Source organism: Eutrigla gurnardus, assembly GCF_963514095.1.
Source record: "Eutrigla gurnardus genome assembly, contig: SCAFFOLD_125, whole genome shotgun sequence".
NCBI lineage: Eukaryota > Metazoa > Chordata > Actinopteri > Perciformes > Triglidae > Eutrigla > Eutrigla gurnardus.
This window is the reverse complement of record NW_028155453.1, coordinates 12,752-26,287: the sequence shown is the minus strand read 5'-3', so window position 1 is coordinate 26,287 and position 13,536 is coordinate 12,752. Positions and strand designations below refer to the sequence as shown.

General features: G+C 42.9%; 1 long non-coding RNA gene across 1 annotated transcript; it reads left to right on the top strand.

Annotated features, from left to right (window-relative positions):
* The first annotated feature begins 1,119 nt into the window (after positions 1 to 1,119).
* Positions 1,120 to 6,986, top strand: LOC311010275. The gene is made up of 3 exons (XR_014596757.1): positions 1,120 to 1,256; positions 6,593 to 6,699; positions 6,758 to 6,986. It is a non-coding gene; the product is annotated as an uncharacterized lncRNA (long non-coding RNA).
* The last annotated feature ends 6,550 nt before the right edge of the window (positions 6,987 to 13,536 follow it).

Sequence of the window (13,536 nt, the reverse complement as noted above, 5' to 3'; positions counted from 1 at the left end):
TATCGTTTTTAATAAAGAGAAACTGAAAAAATCTTCCTCCACAAAAAGGAAGCTGTTGAAAAATAAAAGGTTCTTGAATTATTGTTGATATTTATGAAATCAAATTGTTTTCAATGAAATAAAATTGTTTTTACATAAAATCAAATTGTTTTTACTAAATAACTAAGGTAAGTGAGCCAAAGAAAAAATACGGTGTCTTCCTCCACAAAAAGGAAGCTGTTGAAAATAAAAAGTTCTTAAATTGTTGTTGATGTTTATGAAATAAAATTGTTTTCAATGAAATAAAATTGTTTTTACATAAAATCAAATTGTTTTTACTAAATAACTAAGGTAAGTGAGCCAAAGAAAAAATACGGTGTCTTCCTCCACAAAAAGGAAGCTGTTGAAAATAAAAAGTTCTTAAATTGTTGTTGATGTTTATGAAATAAAATTGTTTTCAATTAAATAAAATTGTTTTTTAAATGAAATCAAGTTGTTTTCGATAATAAATAACTAAGGAAGGTGTGCCAAAGAAAAAATACAACGTTTCGACCTAAGAAGGTCTTCTTCAGGTAATGGCACACTGAAAACTGCGTTGGCTAGCTTGTCAGAGAGTCTGCTGAATGAGGACTGCATCTGTCGCTGGTCAAGGCTGGAATGAGCTCTCCTATGAGGCTCCTCCTTTTATACCCTCCGTCTTCGTACGTAATTTTGCCCTTAGAGAACCATGTATTAAAGCAGTATGCTTTTAGTTCCGTCCCTTCCATATGAATTGTATTGCCAATTGCATTTGCCCATGTTACTATGTATATACTCTATTGTAATTATATATTTATGAATTAATTAACCCTTTTTAACTGTTTTTAAATGTTTTTAACCCCATCATTGCCAAATTAGATTTTTTTTAAAAACTAAAAATGCCCAATATAGAAAATGAAGTTTTTAATGTATTTTAAATTACATTTTTAACCCCATCATTGCCGAATTAGATTTTTTAACCCTAAAATTGCCAAATATATAGATAATGAAGTTTTTAATGTATTTTAAATTAAATTAAAATTATCCCATAGTGATAAAACCAATTAGGGTTAGGACTATAGTTCGGGTTAGGGTTAAAATTATTTTAGGAGTTAGAATTAGGTTTAGGCAAGGGTTATAGTGGTTAGGGTTAGAGTAAAGGTCAGGTCAAGGTTAGATTTAGGATTGTCATAGATTAGGGTTGTAATAGAATTAGTAGAAGGGCTAAGGTTAGGTTTAGGCAAGGTTGTAATAATTAGGTTTAGGCAAGGGCTAAGAAGGGCTAAGATTATGTTTAACCAAGGGTAACGTTAGGGTTAGGACAAGAGTTTAGGGTAGGAATAGGGCAAAAAGTATAGTTAGGGTTAGGGCCCGGTGTTGGGTAGGGGCTAAGTTTAGGGCTGTCGTCATTTGTATTTGACATTCAACCCAAAAGGTTCCCTAGTACCCAACATGAAGATCCAATGCCTTTCCCTCTTTTTTCGTTCCCAATCCGTCCAGTTAATGTCCTTTTGAAGACCAGCCACTCGTACAGATGCTAAGCCATGATCTAAAAAATGTTTAACCAAAGGCGTGTCAACTTCTTTTTTGTTGGTAATGTTATACCTGTGTTGAACAATACGTGTGGACAAGGTGTTTTTCGTTTCACCAACGTACTTGACACCACATTTAACACAATAAATGACATAAACACAATTTTTTGTTCTTGGACTAAAACCTTGTTCGATTTTAATCAAAGTCTTTTCTCTATTATTTTTTATGAACTTCAATCTAGAGAACTGTGCGTCTAACTTCTGTGTCTTTTCTACTGCCAAAGACGGTAGCTTGGCTCGAACAAGAAGGTCGTTTAAATTTTTGTTCCTTCTGTAAGCCGATATAACTGTTGAGTTCGGAATTGTTTCTCCAGGTCCAAGGACCTCCTCAAAGTTAGTCTTAAGTTTTCTGTTAATCACCTTACTTGGCGAAGAAAAAGTCGTAATGAGAGGAATTAAATTTCCATGATCCCTTTCCTTGCTGATTGGAAAGGTCTTAAAACAGCGCCTCAAAAAGGGTCTAGAGTAGCCTCGTTTTCGTAAGGCCCTGAACAATACTCTCACTGCTTTTCTGAAATGCTCGTCACGTGTACAAATACGTTTAAACCTAAGGATTTGTGACTTTACTATCCCTTTGAAGGTATGTGTTGGGTGAAAACTTTTTTTATGCAATAACGCATGTGTGTCTGTACATTTAAAGTAGACTTTAATATCCAATTTGGAATTAGTTAAGAAATCTTGTCCTTTGAAAACTGTAGTGTCTAAAAAATTAATTGATTGTTTGTCCAGTTCTGTTTTGAGTCTTATTGATGGATCATGGGAATTTAAGGCCTCCACAAACTCCTCAAATTCGTCTTTGGATCCCGTCCAGATTCCCCATATGTCATCTAAATACCGTAAATAAAATGCTGGTTTCTGTTTACATTTCAAAAACGCTTTTTCCTCCCAGTCGGCCATGAAAATGTTGGCATAGGCCGGGGCAAACTTCTTGCCCATAGCCGTCCCTTTGATCTGTAAATAATATTTGTTGTTAAACATAAAATCATTTCGGGTTAAATTAATCTCTAAAAGTTTCAAGAGTTCTGCGTCGGGCCGCTTTGGGTCAGGGTATTTCTCGAATATATTTTTCACACATTGAATGCCAGCTTCAATTGGAATGTTGGTATAAAGACTTTCCACGTCCATGGAGAAAAAATAGTAGTCTGACGGAATCCTTATATTTTTGACTAGTTCAATGAAATGATATGTGTCTCTGACATAGGCAGGGTGTTTGGTAGACAAGGGATTTAAATAATAGTCCAGGAATTCGGCCGTGAAATACGTCTCGCTTCCACAATCCGAAACTATCGGTCTTCCTGGGGGAATTTCATATGGAATTGTCCATTTTTCCGGACTTTTATGAATTTTAGGTAGAATATAGAATCTCCTTTCTCTTGGTTGTAAGTTCCCGATTAAATATTGTCTCTGTTTCGAATTAATAATTTTAGTCTTTTTTAACGTGTCAACAATTTTAGCAATCATGGGGACAGTATCCATGTAAATAGGTTTTTCCAATTGTTTGTAATATTCTGCATCATTTAACTGTCGTTCCACCTCTAGTACATATTGATCTCTACTTAGGATTACAATCGCTGAGCCCTTGTCAGCTGGCTTAATGACTATATGTTTAGTATTTTTTAATTCACGCAAGGCCTTTGCTTCATTTGACGAAATATTGTATTTTTCTAGGACTGTTTTGTAATGCTTTTTAAATTCTGCCAAATCTTTATGAATTAAATTTTTAGTCTCGATTGGTAAGTCTTGCAATGGTGGTGTCCAGGTTGAGGGTCCCACAAAAGGTAATTTTTGCTTTTGGTTTGAATTTCTGAAGTAGGTGGCCAATTTAATTTTCCGGTGATAATTTTGAATATCCAATTGTAATTGTGTTTTTTGATGTCTGCCTATGCCAAGAGTCGGAATAAACGACAAGCCCTTGCTCAAAAGGGTATGTTGTGGTCTAGAAAGATGAAAATGTTTTGCTAAGACCACAACTTCACGAGCCTGAAGGGACTGTACTCCCTCCAACCCCTCTTCTTCAAGACTTAAGGGGAGCTGGAGTTTAAAAAGGTCATCCAATGATCAAACATGGCACTTCCCGTCTCCTCTGTCCAATGTATATCATCCGCCGCCGTCTGAAACTTGGTTTCAGGCAGGAGAGGAATATGTGCCATGTTCCTCTTGATGTGATCATTGAGTGTCTCTAGGTTCTCCCTTTCCTCAGCAGGAAGCACCGGGGAGAAATTAACAAGGGGAATCCATATGTCTGCATACGGGAACGTCCGTCGAGTCGACCTGATTGCTCCCTGCACATTCTTTACTGTTGTCTCTTTAGATTTGTTTGCCCTGCTATTGATGCCGAAGGACAGGATTATTTTCTCCACTACGAGATCATCAGGGGCCTTAGTCTTCTCCATAAGGGCCTGTCCATGACGGAAATGGGCTCCAGGAAAACTGTCTATTTGCAGGTCCTTGTTAAAATAGTCCGGTAAGTTACAGAGATTTGAGTCCCCTATGAAGAGTATCTTTTTCTGAACCACCAAGTCCCAATCAGTCAATTTCCTTTGGGTAATGGCGTGTCTGTACACCTTGAACTTCTGTGGTTGTGGCGAAGTAAAGGTCTCAAAGGACTCCTCAAAGTGATCGTCCTCTTGGGTAGGGTCCCGATGTACTAGAGCCGTGGTTAGCTCAGGTGTCCGAGGAACCTCCAACTGAGCTGCCTCCCTCTCTTCTTCGGCCTGAAGCTCATCAAAAAGAGCCTCCAACTCCAACTCCGAAGTGGTACGGGTAGGGGCTCGTAGAATGCCCAAATCCTCCAAGGACTCCACCACTCTATCCTGGAGAGGATCATCTTCAATTAAGGCATCCCCTCTGGTGCTCCTTAAATTCCTCCGGACTTCTCTACGCTCCCGCGGACGGTCTCTCCGTGGAGAACAGTCATGCCAGTCCGGCTCTCTGTCCGCCTGGTCGGTCTCTGTCATTGTTGCCACTGAAGTCTTAGTCGTAAGTTGCTGCCGACTCCGGGTCTGGACCGTCGTCTGGATCGTCGCCGTAGTCTGGCGTGTAACCACTAACGGCGGTGGAGCCATTACTGGCTGTGCATCCTGCACCTGTGCCGGTTCTGTGGCAGTCCTCGCCATGATCGTGGCCTCAGCGTGGTCGATCACTTCCTGCGTGATGCGCGGAAGGTTTTTCTTCGCCCAACGCGTGGCCACCTCAAAGGCTGTCTTCCATTCTGGGGTGAGAAGACCAGAAACTTCCTCCAGAGTTTTCTCAAGGCCTACTTCGTAGTGCTCCATCAGCACCTGGCAGGTGGTATGGCCCCACTGTTTGGCGTTCCCAGTGATAGCATCCGTTGTGCGGACTGTGGGAACCGCAGGTTTGATCATTCCTGAAAGGATCTCAACCATCCGGGAGATCATGCGGGGCTGTGACTTCCCCGGTTTGCAAGCAACATTCTGCAGGTGGTGAACCATCTTGATTACCTCATGCAATTTCCGCACCAGTTTTCCGAATTGGGGGTCCGCTGGTTCCCGCCTAACCTCAGATCTATTGTCCCGTGGAGCGTTCCATCTCCGGTTTGATCTGGGGCGACCTTGGCGGACCGCTGTCGCATAGGAGCGGTATCGGGGGCCAGAGTATTGGGCAGTCTTAGGGGGAGGCGCTCGCCGGCTAGGGTAGGGGTCTTGATACCCCCTCCGGTTGGAGTAGGGGTCCTGAAACCCCCTCCGGTTGGAGAAGGTGGGTGCTCGGTCCTTCCACCCTTCAGACCGTCCATAGCCCTGGTCCCAGGGGGGCTGGCGAGGGCGACGGCGCCTACGGCCGTACCGCACCTCGGTCCAATCCTCCATCTCTTTCCAATTTTTTTAAAAGTATTAATTTATTTTTTAATTTTTTTGTTGTTGTTTTTATCGTTTTTAATAAAGAGAAACTGAAAAAATCTTCCTCCACAAAAAGGAAGCTGTTGAAAAATAAAAGGTTCTTGAATTATTGTTGATATTTATGAAATCAAATTGTTTTCAATGAAATAAAATTGTTTTTACATAAAATCAAATTGTTTTTACTAAATAACTAAGGTAAGTGAGCCAAAGAAAAAATACGGTGTCTTCCTCCACAAAAGGAAGCTGTTGAAAATAAAAAGTTCTTAAATTGTTGTTGATGTTTATGAAATAAAATTGTTTTCAATGAAATAAAATTGTTTTTACATAAAATCAAATTGTTTTTACTAAATAACTAAGGTAAGTAAGCCAAAGAAAAAATACGGTGTCTTCCTCCACAAAAAGGAAGCTGTTGAAAATAAAAAGTTCTTAAATTGTTGTTGATGTTTATGAAATAAAATTGTTTTCAATTAAATAAAATTGTTTTTTAAATGAAATCAAGTTGTTTTCGATAATAAATAACTAAGGAAGGTGTGCCAAAGAAAAAATACAACGTTTCGACCTAAGAAGGTCTTCTTCAGGTAATGGCACACTGAAAACTGCGTTGGCTAGCTTGTCAGAGAGTCTGCTGAATGAGGACTGCATCTGTCGCTGGTCAAGGCTGGAATGAGCTCTCCTATGAGGCTCCTCCTTTTATACCCTCCGTCTTCGTACGTAATTTTGCCCTTAGAGAACCATGTATTAAAGCAGTATGCTTTTAGTTCCGTCCCTTCCATATGAATTGTATTGCCAATTGCATTTGCCCATGTTACTATGTATATACTCTATTGTAATTATATATTTATGAATTAATTAACCCTTTTTAACTGTTTTTAAATGTTTTTAACCCCATCATTGCCAAATTAGATTTTTTTTAAAAACTAAAAATGCCCAATATAGAAAATGAAGTTTTTAATGTATTTTAAATTACATTTTTAACCCCATCATTGCCGAATTAGATTTTTTAACCCTAAAATTGCCAAATATATAGATAATGAAGTTTTTAATGTATTTTAAATTAAATTAAAATTATCCCATAGTGATAAAACCAATTAGGGTTAGGACTATAGTTCGGGTTAGGGTTAAAATTATTTTAGGAGTTAGAATTAGGTTTAGGCAAGGGTTATAGTGGTTAGGGTTAGAGTAAAGGTCAGGTCAAGGTTAGATTTAGGATTGTCATAGATTAGGGTTGTAATAGAATTAGTAGAAGGGCTAAGGTTAGGTTTAGGCAAGGTTGTAATAATTAGGTTTAGGCAAGGGCTAAGAAGGGCTAAGATTATGTTTAACCAAGGGTAACGTTAGGGTTAGGACAAGAGTTTAGGGTAGGAATAGGGCAAAAAGTATAGTTAGGGTTAGGGCCCGGTGTTGGGTAGGGGCTAAGTTTAGGGCTGTCGTCATTTGTATTTGACATTCAACCCAAAAGGTTCCCTAGTACCCAACATGAAGATCCAATGCCTTTCCCTCTTTTTTCGTTCCCAATCCGTCCAGTTAATGTCCTTTTGAAGACCAGCCACTCGTACAGATGCTAAGCCATGATCTAAAAAATGTTTAACCAAAGGCGTGTCAACTTCTTTTTTGTTGGTAATGTTATACCTGTGTTGAACAATACGTGTGGACAAGGTGTTTTTCGTTTCACCAACGTACTTGACACCACATTTAACACAATAAATGACATAAACACAATTTTTTGTTCTTGGACTAAAACCTTGTTCGATTTTAATCAAAGTCTTTTCTCTATTATTTTTTATGAACTTCAATCTAGAGAACTGTGCGTCTAACTTCTGTGTCTTTTCTACTGCCAAAGACGGTAGCTTGGCTCGAACAAGAAGGTCGTTTAAATTTTTGTTCCTTCTGTAAGCCGATATAACTGTTGAGTTCGGAATTGTTTCTCCAGGTCCAAGGACCTCCTCAAAGTTAGTCTTAAGTTTTCTGTTAATCACCTTACTTGGCGAAGAAAAAGTCGTAATGAGAGGAATTAAATTTCCATGATCCCTTTCCTTGCTGATTGGAAAGGTCTTAAAACAGCGCCTCAAAAAGGGTCTAGAGTAGCCTCGTTTTCGTAAGGCCCTGAACAATACTCTCACTGCTTTTCTGAAATGCTCGTCACGTGTACAAATACGTTTAAACCTAAGGATTTGTGACTTTACTATCCCTTTGAAGGTATGTGTTGGGTGAAAACTTTTTTTATGCAATAACGCATGTGTGTCTGTACATTTAAAGTAGACTTTAATATCCAATTTGGAATTAGTTAAGAAATCTTGTCCTTTGAAAACTGTAGTGTCTAAAAAATTAATTGATTGTTTGTCCAGTTCTGTTTTGAGTCTTATTGATGGATCATGGGAATTTAAGGCCTCCACAAACTCCTCAAATTCGTCTTTGGATCCCGTCCAGATTCCCCATATGTCATCTAAATACCGTAAATAAAATGCTGGTTTCTGTTTACATTTCAAAAACGCTTTTTCCTCCCAGTCGGCCATGAAAATGTTGGCATAGGCCGGGGCAAACTTCTTGCCCATAGCCGTCCCTTTGATCTGTAAATAATATTTGTTGTTAAACATAAAATCATTTCGGGTTAAATTAATCTCTAAAAGTTTCAAGAGTTCTGCGTCGGGCCGCTTTGGGTCAGGGTATTTCTCGAATATATTTTTCACACATTGAATGCCAGCTTCAATTGGAATGTTGGTATAAAGACTTTCCACGTCCATGGAGAAAAAATAGTAGTCTGACGGAATCCTTATATTTTTGACTAGTTCAATGAAATGATATGTGTCTCTGACATAGGCAGGGTGTTTGGTAGACAAGGGATTTAAATAATAGTCCAGGAATTCGGCCGTGAAATACGTCTCGCTTCCACAATCCGAAACTATCGGTCTTCCTGGGGGAATTTCATATGGAATTGTCCATTTTTCCGGACTTTTATGAATTTTAGGTAGAATATAGAATCTCCTTTCTCTTGGTTGTAAGTTCCCGATTAAATATTGTCTCTGTTTCGAATTAATAATTTTAGTCTTTTTTAACGTGTCAACAATTTTAGCAATCATGGGGACAGTATCCATGTAAATAGGTTTTTCCAATTGTTTGTAATATTCTGCATCATTTAACTGTCGTTCCACCTCTAGTACATATTGATCTCTACTTAGGATTACAATCGCTGAGCCCTTGTCAGCTGGCTTAATGACTATATGTTTAGTATTTTTTAATTCACGCAAGGCCTTTGCTTCATTTGACGAAATATTGTATTTTTCTAGGACTGTTTTGTAATGCTTTTTAAATTCTGCCAAATCTTTATGAATTAAATTTTTAGTCTCGATTGGTAAGTCTTGCAATGGTGGTGTCCAGGTTGAGGGTCCCACAAAAGGTAATTTTTGCTTTTGGTTTGAATTTCTGAAGTAGGTGGCCAATTTAATTTTCCGGTGATAATTTTGAATATCCAATTGTAATTGTGTTTTTTGATGTCTGCCTATGCCAAGAGTCGGAATAAACGACAAGCCCTTGCTCAAAAGGGTATGTTGTGGTCTAGAAAGATGAAAATGTTTTGCTAAGACCACAACTTCACGAGCCTGAAGGGACTGTACTCCCTCCAACCCCTCTTCTTCAAGACTTAAGGGGAGCTGGAGTTTAAAAAGGTCATCCAATGATCAAACATGGCACTTCCCGTCTCCTCTGTCCAATGTATATCATCCGCCGCCGTCTGAAACTTGGTTTCAGGCAGGAGAGGAATATGTGCCATGTTCCTCTTGATGTGATCATTGAGTGTCTCTAGGTTCTCCCTTTCCTCAGCAGGAAGCACCGGGGAGAAATTAACAAGGGGAATCCATATGTCTGCATACGGGAACGTCCGTCGAGTCGACCTGATTGCTCCCTGCACATTCTTTACTGTTGTCTCTTTAGATTTGTTTGCCCTGCTATTGATGCCGAAGGACAGGATTATTTTCTCCACTACGAGATCATCAGGGGCCTTAGTCTTCTCCATAAGGGCCTGTCCATGACGGAAATGGGCTCCAGGAAAACTGTCTATTTGCAGGTCCTTGTTAAAATAGTCCGGTAAGTTACAGAGATTTGAGTCCCCTATGAAGAGTATCTTTTTCTGAACCACCAAGTCCCAATCAGTCAATTTCCTTTGGGTAATGGCGTGTCTGTACACCTTGAACTTCTGTGGTTGTGGCGAAGTAAAGGTCTCAAAGGACTCCTCAAAGTGATCGTCCTCTTGGGTAGGGTCCCGATGTACTAGAGCCGTGGTTAGCTCAGGTGTCCGAGGAACCTCCAACTGAGCTGCCTCCCTCTCTTCTTCGGCCTGAAGCTCATCAAAAAGAGCCTCCAACTCCAACTCCGAAGTGGTACGGGTAGGGGCTCGTAGAATGCCCAAATCCTCCAAGGACTCCACCACTCTATCCTGGAGAGGATCATCTTCAATTAAGGCATCCCCTCTGGTGCTCCTTAAATTCCTCCGGACTTCTCTACGCTCCCGCGGACGGTCTCTCCGTGGAGAACAGTCATGCCAGTCCGGCTCTCTGTCCGCCTGGTCGGTCTCTGTCATTGTTGCCACTGAAGTCTTAGTCGTAAGTTGCTGCCGACTCCGGGTCTGGACCGTCGTCTGGATCGTCGCCGTAGTCTGGCGTGTAACCACTAACGGCGGTGGAGCCATTACTGGCTGTGCATCCTGCACCTGTGCCGGTTCTGTGGCAGTCCTCGCCATGATCGTGGCCTCAGCGTGGTCGATCACTTCCTGCGTGATGCGCGGAAGGTTTTTCTTCGCCCAACGCGTGGCCACCTCAAAGGCTGTCTTCCATTCTGGGGTGAGAAGACCAGAAACTTCCTCCAGAGTTTTCTCAAGGCCTACTTCGTAGTGCTCCATCAGCACCTGGCAGGTGGTATGGCCCCACTGTTTGGCGTTCCCAGTGATAGCATCCGTTGTGCGGACTGTGGGTTAGGGTTAGGGTTAGGGTTAGGGTTAGGGTTAGGGTTAGGGTTAGGGTTAGGGTTAGGGTTAGGGTTAGGGTTAGGTATTAGGCTGGAAAAGGGTATGTCGCGGCGACATATGCAAATAGCGTCCGCTAGGAATGTCGTAGAGAGCTGAAAGTAAGAAATGAGCATCGTTCAGACAATTTTCTATCATGGGGGGGGCACTTCAAAAGTCGGACTTCCGGTGTCCCTAGCTCGTGACCGGAAGTAGTAGACCGGAAGTGGGTGGTGTCCACTCAAAGGTCTGGCCGAGACGAGTCCATAGACGTCTGAACCATCTCCGTGGCACTTAGCGTTGGCGAGATATAGCGGGATGTCGTTCCCCCATAGACTCCCATGTTAAATGGATGTCGTCCTTGAAAAACTCCTAAGTGTTTTGTCGTTGTATGGGTAGGGGACATTGCAGAAACCACTGAGGAGCATGAATCAGGCAATTTCCTTTCCTTTGAAAAGGCGGACCGGAAGTGGCCGTGTCTCGGCCGGGGAGGGTCCGCGAGCCTCATGTTGGGTGTCCACGTGTAGGTCTGGCCGAGACGAGTCCATAGACATCTGAACCATCCCCGTGGCACGTACCGTTGGCGAGATACCGCGAGATGTCGTTCCCCCATAGACTCCCATGTTAAATGGATGTCGGCCTTGAAAAGTTCCTAAGTGTTTTGTCGTTGTATGGAAAGGGGACATCCCAGAGACCACTTAGGAGCATGAATCAGGCAATTTTATTTTCTTGTAAAACGCGGACCGGAAGTGGCCGTATCTCGGCCCAGGAAGGTCCCGCGGACCTCATGTTGGGTGTCTAAGTGAAGGTCTGGCCGAGACGAGTCCATAGATGTCTGAACCATCTCCGTGGCACGTACCGTTGGCGAGATACCGCGAGATGTCGCTCCCCCATAGACTCCCATGTTAAATGGATGTCCCCCCTTGAAAAACGACCAAGTGTTTTGGAATAACGTGTCTCCAGAACATGCATAGGAGCACGTTTCAGGCCATTTGGAGTCGAATGGTCCCTATATTGGCATGTGCCATGTGTCAGACACTTAGGGTTAGGATGAGAGGTTCCTGGTAGGGTTATATATAGTAAGTGGGCCGTGTTGGGTGTCCACGTGTAGGTCTGGCCGAGACGAGTCCATAGACATCTGAACCATCCCCGTGGCACGTACCGTTGGCGAGATACCGCGAGATGTCGTTCCCCCATAGACTCCCATGTTAAATGGATGTCGGCCTTGAAAAGTTCCTAAGTGTTTTGTCGTTGTATGGAAAGGGGACATCCCAGAGACCACTTAGGAGCATGAATCAGGCAATTTTATTTTCTTGTAAAACGCGGACCGGAAGTGGCCGTATCTCGGCCCAGGAAGGTCCCGCGGACCTCATGTTGGGTGTCTAAGTGAAGGTCTGGCCGAGACGAGTCCATAGATGTCTGAACCATCTCCGTGGCACGTACCGTTGGCGAGATACCGCGAGATGTCGCTCCCCCATAGACTCCCATGTTAAATGGATGTCCCCCCTTGAAAAACGACCAAGTGTTTTGGAATAACGTGTCTCCAGAACATGCATAGGAGCACGTTTCAGGCCATTTGGAGTCGAATGGTCCCTATATTGGCATGTGCCATGTGTCAGACACTTGGTGATATTTAGGGTTTGGGTTGGGGTTGGGTTGGGTCTTGGGTTTGTGTTGGTGTTAGGGTTTTGGGTTGTATTTTGGGTTTAGTTTTGGGTCAGGTAGTTAGGGTTAGGATGAGAGGTTCCTGGTAGGGTTATATATAGTAAGTGGGCCGTGTTGGATGTCCACGTGTAGGTCTGGCCGAGACGAGTCCATAGACATCTGAACCATCCCCGTGGCACGTACCGTTGGCGAGATACCGCGAGATGTCGTTCCCCCATAGACTCCCATGTTAAATGGATGTCGGCCTTGAAAAGTTCCTAAGTGTGGTTAGGGTTAGGGTTAGGGGTTAGGGTTAGGGTTAGGGTTAGGGTTAGGGTTAGGGTTAGGGTTAGGGTTAGGGTTAGGGTTAGGGTTAGGGTTAGGGTTAGGGTTAGGGTTAGGGTTAGGTATTAGGCTGGAAAAGGGTATGTCGCGGCGACATATGCAAATAGCGTCCGCTAGGAATGTCGTAGAGAGCTGAAAGTAAGAAATGAGCATCGTTCAGACAATTTTCTATCATGGGGGGGGCACTTCAAAAGTCGGACTTCCGGTGTCCCTAGCTCGTGACCGGAAGTAGTAGACCGGAAGTGGGTGGTGTCCACTCAAAGGTCTGGCCGAGACGAGTCCATAGACGTCTGAACCATCTCCGTGGCACTTAGCGTTGGCGAGATATAGCGGGATGTCGTTCCCCCATAGACTCCCATGTTAAATGGATGTCGTCCTTGAAAAACTCCTAAGTGTTTTGTCGTTGTATGGGTAGGGGACATTGCAGAAACCACTGAGGAGCATGAATCAGGCAATTTCCTTTCCTTTGAAAAGGCGGACCGGAAGTGGCCGTGTCTCGGCCGGGGAGGGTCCGCGAGCCTCATGTTGGGTGTCCACGTGTAGGTCTGGCCGAGACGAGTCCATAGACATCTGAACCATCCCCGTGGCACGTACCGTTGGCGAGATACCGCGAGATGTCGTTCCCCCATAGACTCCCATGTTAAATGGATGTCGGCCTTGAAAAGTTCCTAAGTGTTTTGTCGTTGTATGGAAAGGGGACATCCCAGAGACCACTTAGGAGCATGAATCAGGCAATTTTATTTTCTTGTAAAACGCGGACCGGAAGTGGCCGTATCTCGGCCCAGGAAGGTCCCGCGGACCTCATGTTGGGTGTCTAAGTGAAGGTCTGGCCGAGACGAGTCCATAGATGTCTGAACCATCTCCGTGGCACGTACCGTTGGCGAGATACCGCGAGATGTCGCTCCCCCATAGACTCCCATGTTAAATGGATGTCCCCCCTTGAAAAACGACCAAGTGTTTTGGAATAACGTGTCTCCAGAACATGCATAGGAGCACGTTTCAGGCCATTTGGAGTCGAATGGTCCCTATATTGGCATGTGCCATGTGTCAGACACTTAGGGTTAGGATGAGAGGTTCCTGGTAGGGTTATATATAGTAAGTGGGCCGT